Source organism: Pygoscelis adeliae, unplaced genomic scaffold (assembly GCF_000699105.1).
Source record: "Pygoscelis adeliae isolate BGI_AS28 unplaced genomic scaffold, ASM69910v1 Scaffold145, whole genome shotgun sequence".
NCBI classification, from domain to species: domain Eukaryota; kingdom Metazoa; phylum Chordata; class Aves; order Sphenisciformes; family Spheniscidae; genus Pygoscelis; species Pygoscelis adeliae.
In genome coordinates, this window is record NW_008824866.1 from 2,444,344 (window position 1) to 2,452,460 (window position 8,117).

Below are 8,117 nucleotides of genomic sequence, written 5' to 3' on the forward strand. Positions count from 1 at the left end.
GAGCGGCTGCGTGGTGCTCAGTTACCAACTGAGGTTAAACCACGACACAAGCCAAACCAAGAAAGTACCATCTGAGAAAGGCTATGGGGAAAAGTCTGGTAAAATGTGAGGAAACATTTGTTTGCATCACTGATAATTGTCTATCAAAGTGGGTACTGCTTCCATTTCATTCTGCAATATGCCGGGCAGATAACTTCAGGTGACTAGAAATCCCCTGTAGAGGTCGTTTATTATTAGCCAAAGCTACTTGCTTCTTCATTTTTCCCAGGCCCAGGAGAACCCACTGAGCCTCCTGGAGATGGGACTGTTTGAACGAGTATAGCTCTTAAACAGTTTCTGCCAAAGGGGCTGATGCACAGACAGGTTTAATGACAAGTTAAAACTAATTACCCAATGTACAGCCTCTGGCTGCTACCAGCAGTTGTCAGCAGCAGGTCCTGTTTTGGGGAGGCTGAGGGTGGTTGTGCTGCCAGCTGGAATGAAACAAAGTCCTTCTGAACCTGAGCTCTGAAGCTGGCCTGGAGACTTCCTGCAAGGAGTCTGCAAGTGGGAGCCGGTCAGTCCCTGGATGGCCTCTCAGCAGATTTTCTCCTGTGGGAGACATGAGAGGAAGGGGGGGAATTGTTAGAGGGGATGCTCCAACCCACAGTGCAGTCATCTGCTGAGACCCGCTGCCCTGTGAACACCCCGGCTGGTGGCTTGGCTGCAGGCACACCCTGGCTTCATCACTTCTCGCCCCTGCGAAAGGTGGTGGCTGCTGGACCACAGTCCCCACTGTGATCTGAATTCAGTGAGAGTTTTGGCTGCTCAGATGAACAATCATCTGGCTGGACAGCCCTGCAAAGGTAGCTCCCGCCTTTCCCAGACATGAGATGCTGCCGTACTCTGTAGCTGGGAAAAGGAGCTTTCCCTGGGGACGCTTGCTCCACCTGAAATGCCTGCCATGTCCTGGCAGGAGCCATGTCTGGAGCCACTATGGGCTTCCGCCGAGCCCTGCAGGACATCCACAATGGGAAGCCTTTCTTTCCAAATGGTAGTCTGTGCCTCTTAGAAGAAGATGCACACTGCATTACTGCACTGTGGTCATGGGGCACGTGCAGGGAAATAGGTCAGGAAGCAAAAAAACGGGAGCTGGGAAGGAGGATGAGAAGTTACAGTAAGCAGTTGTTCCTCTTAGACTGGAAATGAGTTGCTGGGAATAACGCACCCTCAGTGCTGAGCTCCTTTGACACTCCCCAGTTCCTCCTCTGTCCGTGGGAGCACCCCTCCTGCTCATGGCCATGGCCAGAGAGGGGATGCAGCCAGGTTGGGTTTGGGGTGTGGGAACTCACACCAGCGCCTGGGCACGGCCGGGTGGAAGGGTAATAGCTTTCTTTCAACCAGGCAATATTCAAAGTCATTTCTCCCGGCTCCTCCAGCTTCTGACATGATTTGCAAAGCCAGGAAACATATGGCCCTTTGTTCTTACTGTGTCTGATTTAAAGAACTTGGCACGTGATTTGCAACGAAAAACAATTGTGCCGGTGAGTTGTGCTGATAAGAAGCTCTGATCTTTGTGCTGCCTTGGAGAGAAGGCAACTGTCTGCTGTCCTCCAGCCCAGCTCCTCAGTGCTGTCCTGGTACCTCGTGGCCATGGCTGAGGACCGGGAGGCTGTGTGGGGATGCTGCCAGTGAGACCCCAGCCCAGGTGCAGTGGCTTATTTGCTGCTGCTTTCTGACACCCCGCTGTGTCCTGCGGGAGCCCACCTGAGTATCTTCCCACTGCTACCGCAAGGTTCCCACCTAATGCTGCTGCAGGTGGTCGGGCTTGAGGAGGAACAACTTTCAGCAATGGTTTGACAGGCGGTCACCGGTAAAGGGTCCCTCTGTCTTTTTTCGGAGGAGAGTCACACATTTGTGGTGCTAGAAATGTGTGTGAGAGGAGGTGTGCGGAGAAGATGGTGTTGTGGTTACTGACTTGACGTGCTGTTCGGAGGAGGAAAGTCTGATGAGGAACCATCCCTGATGTCCTACGTGGGTAATGCAGTGATGCCCGGAGTGAGGAGTGCCAGCATTTCCCAGATCACTTTGACATCCCTCTCAATAACAGAGAAGAGTTCAGTGACAATAAAATGCATTTTATTATGTTAAAATGCAGAACTAAAAAAACAAATTTCTAGAATTAAAAAAATTATTTGTAAGCATCAGAACAGAAACATACATTTGTAATCACTGGTAACATTGGTGCAGACTCCCGAGATGCCCTTCTGTGCACTCGTGGCTAGCAGAATTAATCTGCAGCTGTTAAAGTTGTCCCAGTTGATTAAGTGCACCTTCATGCTCCAGTATGGGATGCCAGGTAGGGGCCCTAATCCCAAATAGTCTCCCTTTGTGTATATCCTTATTTCCTGGAGATCCACTGGTTATAAACACACTCTCCAGACTTATCGATAACATACAGTGTCGAAAATTAATTAATTATGATATAAATTTCTTCTCCTCATGTTAATTAATTTCAGCAAAGAGCGTGTACACCGACCTCCCACAGCTGGTGAAGCACAGCAGGTGGCTACGCATTTCAATGTAAAGCAGTTACTGGAGGTAAATCAACTGCATTGATTGCAGTCTCCTGGTTTGTCTCAAGTGTAAACATTGGAGCCAGCTACTTTTCTCCTCATGCTTCAGGATGGCTGAGATGACTCTCTCTGCTAGCTTTGCTTAGCTAAGATTTTCTAGTAAAAGATACATCTTAAAACCACAAGGTTACAGACATACTGGAGTAACACCTTAATAACCTGTCAATGCCGAGTCAAGCAGAGAGATTTAATGTAATATTGCTGAAAGCGATTTTAAGGGTGGGATGCCATGTTGCACTCCCTAGTAGATCTGGGAAGCTTCAGTGCGGGAGGCTCTAGTGCTGTTGTAATGTGGGGTCTGGAGACTGCTCTTGCACAGATAGTGTATGTCAGGGTGTCAAAAACTTGTTAAAGTTGTGAATTTCCCTGCATCCCGAATGGGCATGTCTCGGGCTATTGATCAGCACTTGACGCTGTACAAACTCAGTGATGCATGTTCAATGTTTTAGGTGCCTTCCAGAAAGGCATCAGTTCTGATGCTCTGAAATTTCTTGTAATTTGCTCTAGCAGACACGTTTGGAGCCAAGGTCTGACCGGGTGGCTTCATCAGCCTTTTGGGAGAACGGCAGAGTTGTTAATTGTAACTACATATTTTAGCATTGGACCTTCTCTTCCTGCCTGCTGTGACTAGCCTGTCTGTTGGTCAAGCTGTCTGTCCAGCCACTGATGGCATCTCAGAGAAAGCACTGAGGTAGGTAATGTTTCCTTTAAAGACTTCTGAGCTCATGAGAATGAGATAGTGCATTCCCATGTGGTTAAGTTATACTCTTGCAAGTCCCGGCTAGAAGTGTTAGGAAAACAACCTTTGGTTGCTAGGAGGTGCTGTGTGGGGATTAATTAATCAGGATGGTTGTGCCTTCTGTTTGCTATCATTGCTGATATAAAAGAGGGGTTTCCAAAGCTGAAAGTTGTGATGGGCTCTTGTTGGGCTGAGAGCTTTATGTATAGAAACGCACACTTAGACAGTTGTTGCAAATGTTAGTCACTACAAAATACTGCACAGAAAAACAAAACCTAAACTGTGAGGCCCACAAGAGGTGCTCGGGCTCTATCTGCTCTGACAAAGCTGTTCCTCTGTCCACATTGTTACGGGCAGCAGCGACACAGAAACAGCTAAGACTGCCAGTACAAAAGATTTTCCTCTTCCACTATATGGGGAAAAGAGGCTGATATTTGGCTCAAAGATTTTTGGTCAGGTTTGGAAGCAATATGCTAAACTTTCTTAAAGCACAAGTAAGAGATTTGGCTAGTCCCTTGCAAGAGCAGAAAATGCTACCACAGGTTGCAGCTCCTTTACTGTAGCTGGTTGAGCTGCCCAGATGATCACTTTCTGATGTATGTCCATCAATGTGCTTTAAATTAAGCAAAATAGATGGGGAAGTAGATGGGATAAGTCAGCAGGCAGAACAGAAAAGCCATGAGGAGAGTGGTAAAACCTAATGGAGCTTGGAGCAGTCTCTTCAGCTAGACGATGACGTGTGACCAAAGCCCCAGACTGTAGTAGGTACAATGCAGTCTTGACTACACTCACATACAGAGGATTGAATCCACACAGCTTTTAAATGCTTTTAGACATTAAACTCATTGGACAAGCGAGCTTGCTGCTAGTTGGCTCCAAGCATCTGTTCCCTGGGAGGTACTAGCCAAACAAAAATATTTAGTTTCCCCTCAGCTGAAGTCAGGTATTTCCTCGGCTCTTTGAGAAATGCGTGAGCGGAAGGCAGGCACGGCGTTCAAATTCCCAAAAGCCCTTAGCTTGGTGACATTGTGTAGCTAACTTCAAGACAACTGGCCTCAGGGGTCGCTTATTCAATACACCCTGAATCAGGGATGGGTGCCCTAATTCTGCATCCCATGGGGCTAACATTCCTCATCACCGATCCGCGTTAAGTGATGTGTAAGGCTGGGATTCAGAGCCCCCCACCAGCATCGTTTGGTGCCTGAACAGTTCAGTGGGTGCAATCACAGCAGCGTGTCCAGCACTTGTGGGGGGGTGTCAGGAAGGCAGAAGGCTGGATCAAAAAACGAGCGTGTGAGCACCTCTGGTGCAGTGTAGGGGGAATGTGGGGGACTAACCTTATAGAGCAAGCCGCAAAATCACACCTAACCCCTTTGTACACCTGAGAGGTATTTCTGTTATCTTTGTCTCTCTTTTAGCCTCGAAAAGAGGGGCCTGCACAGAAGGTAAGACAACCTTTTGCGTAATAGTCAGACCCTTACACTGTTCATCCATAGGGGAGCTCCTTATCCTGAAGGAATTCAGCTCTGCGGCTTCCTCTTCTCAGGAGCAGGCCTGAGCTCTTTGTTTATAGAAGAATTGCAGGTGATAGGGAGCAACTTCTTGCCAAAACTGACACACTGGGCTGATAATATTCGTGGAAACGGTCTAATATATAAAAGCATGAATGTAGTCTAGTGGTTGAAAGATGCAGTTTGGAGGGGCAGGCGTGAGCTTCAGCCCGGGGGTCTCTGTTGGTTCCTTGGGGTATGTTGCAGCAGCAGCCCAGGGAGCGTATGGCTCTGAGTCCCTTCCAAGGAGTAAGTACTGCTTTCCCATTTCCTGCACGAGTGCTCTATCCACAAGGCTGCTATGAAAAATTTGTTAAAAATTCATCCTCTAGCTGTTTTGGGATGGAAATTACTGCTGTTTGGAGTGTTTTTTTGTTTGATTATCTTTTGCTAAATGGATATTGCTGAATGCTTTAGATATGCGCTGGGAATCCCTCAAGGACCAGGCTGCCACAAGAGTGAACAGTTTGTGAATCTCAGCAGAAGAGTTATGATAATCTTGGCCAAAACAGTGGCATCTGAGGGCATGCACAGTGCAGAATTTTAAGCACCTGAAAACATTGTTTGGCAAAATCCTATATGCCTATGTCCTCTCAGGTGTGCTGCTAGACTAGGTGCGGTTTGGTAGCTTGTTTTGTTAGCATTAGTCCCCCAAATTCCCCCTTGCATTGCACTTCAAGAACTCATGCACACATTTTCAATCCCCTGTGTCCCTTGCATGAGTGCTAGGCGTGAGGGCTGATACAGTCACTGCCTTTTCTGTACTCACAGTAACATATAGGCTCCTACACAAGTGCTAGAAGTGATTATAGTCACTGCCTTCTCCTATATGCTGCACGTTTCCTTGCTAGCTTCAGCACAGAAGACAACCTGCCCACAGCTGAGAGGGGGAAGGCTGAGCAGTTTTGTCTCCCCTGGGTGACAGGACATTTCCTCCTGGGGTTCGAGCCTGGGCACTGAAGCATCATTGTCCCAGTGCTGCTGTCACTGCCCTGCAGCACTGGAGTATCAAAGCGTTGCTCATGTTGTAAGCTGTTCTGCAGCCTGCAGCGACAGCTATCTGCTATTTACGGTGAACAGGATTACTGAAGTACTGCGAGATAGCAGCCGATGGACTTGCCGTGCAGGCGGTGGAGCTACGGTAAATCAGGCTGTGGAGTTACCCATGCACTTCCAGAAAAGGAAGGTTACGCTGCTGCAGGAATAACACGTTGTCCCACTGGTGCTGGCACCTCTCTTTGGGCAATGTGGCTTCTAGCAAAAGGTTTGCATAAAAGAGTTTTTACCGTGCAAAGCCTATATTTCGTATCTATGATTACCTACATCTATTGGTATCAAGAATTTATTGCCTCACGCCCACCTGTGTTAATAGATAAAGTGGCAATCAAGTGGCACGCCAGCATCTGTGGCACAGCTCCGGGGTTTGCAGAACCCGTACTGCTGATGATTTCTATTAGTTACTCGTAACAGTGGCTTTTAATGCAGCCAGGTACAAACTGGTTTTTACTTTGTACCTCTTGGGTGAGGGATCTTGGCCCTGATCCTGCAAGTTGTTTAGGTTTCTGCTATTGAAATCAGTGGGGACAAGATGCCTAAATATTTTTCATAATGTGGGACCTATGGGCCAGTGCTGCCTGCTGCAGTTCAAATGCATGGAAGGATTCCTATAAATATTTCATCGCCTCAGGGACAAACTGTGATGTGGCTGCAATACTGTGCACAAATATGCCTCCAGAAGAATAACCACATTGCAGCGGCAATGGAGAAACCCTGCTCCTTATCTGTCAGTACTTACAGCTAACAGATGCAGAAAGACAAAGTACAGTTAATGTTTTAGAAATAGGCTTTGCACCAATATAGGTTTTCAGTTTTCAATATGTCTTTCAAATGAAGCAGAAATTACGTGCTTATCTGCCCTCAGATTTTTCCTCATTAGCATTAATCAAGCACACTTGACTCGCTTGCAGATGAATTTGATTAGGATCATGTATACTCTTAGGAACCAAAAATAATTAATCATGACTTGAGTGTACGTGCTGTTGCAGCCAACATTGCTGCTTGGTATCTGCTGCAGCAGTGAACTAACAGAAAAATCCTAGAACTGGAATCCAAACCATTGGCAACAGGAGATAATAAATGGCCCACATGAAATAAAGAAAGCAAGACCACACAAAATGGAAAAGCTATAAAGTGCACAGTTATTTAAATGACTATACAATTGGTTGAAATTCTTTATTTTCTGACATAGAAAGAGCTATAATGGAAAACTTAACTCTGTCTACATGCATACACAAATATTTTTGCATACGTTTCAGCCTGTGGCCCACAACGTGTAGCTCTTAGATTTGTGACCTCACTTACACTACTTGTTTTATAATGCCAACAGATTCTTCTGTTCATCATGTTTTAGCACTGAAGAAAAAAGATGTCTTCAAAAAAAAAAAAAGCACTTGAGCTGTATTTCCCTCTGCATGTACAGTAGTGTTGCTCTGCGTGCAAATCATGTTTTACGCACTCACCACCGCACGTGTAAATTCATGCAAAACCCATGTGCACAAGCACCAGTTGAGAAGCCGGCAGGGATGCAGCATTGCACTGCCTGTAAAAATGTTTGTTGATAAAAACGGAGAAGAGAAAAGTGTTTCTGTTTTGACAGTTTATTGATATTCCACATAAATTATTCTGACCTTCTGTTGTCCTCCTTTGTTTCTTTCTTTTATAGTTAGTTTTATTGTGTGGTAAACCTTATTCATACTCATCTGATGAGCGAGGTCCATGAGGACTGTCTGTGTGATAAAAGGATGCAAGACTCTGTATTATCTGTTATCCCTATTATCATGACAACTGCCTGGGCCTTTGACAGATCTGAAATCTACTGAATCATTTACCTAAGTGCCAGAAAATGCCTGTAAGAGGAAAAGCAGACATACGAAAAGGGAATAATACATAAAGAAACATCTGCATTGAGATCATTTGTCATTTTTGGAAAGGTCTTGGAGAACAGAACATACATTTGGTATAGCATCATGCTCATGACGCTATGGGTCTTTTATTCTACTGGCAGGCCTTATCTGGACCGCAATAGTGGATTAGACTGAAAAAACCTGTATTGAGCTTTTATCAAGTTTTTAAGATCCCTGCTGGTGCACTGGCTGCAGAGCCCTCCCTGACCCTGCCCAGTTCTGGCACTGGGTTCGGAGGCACTGCCCTCCC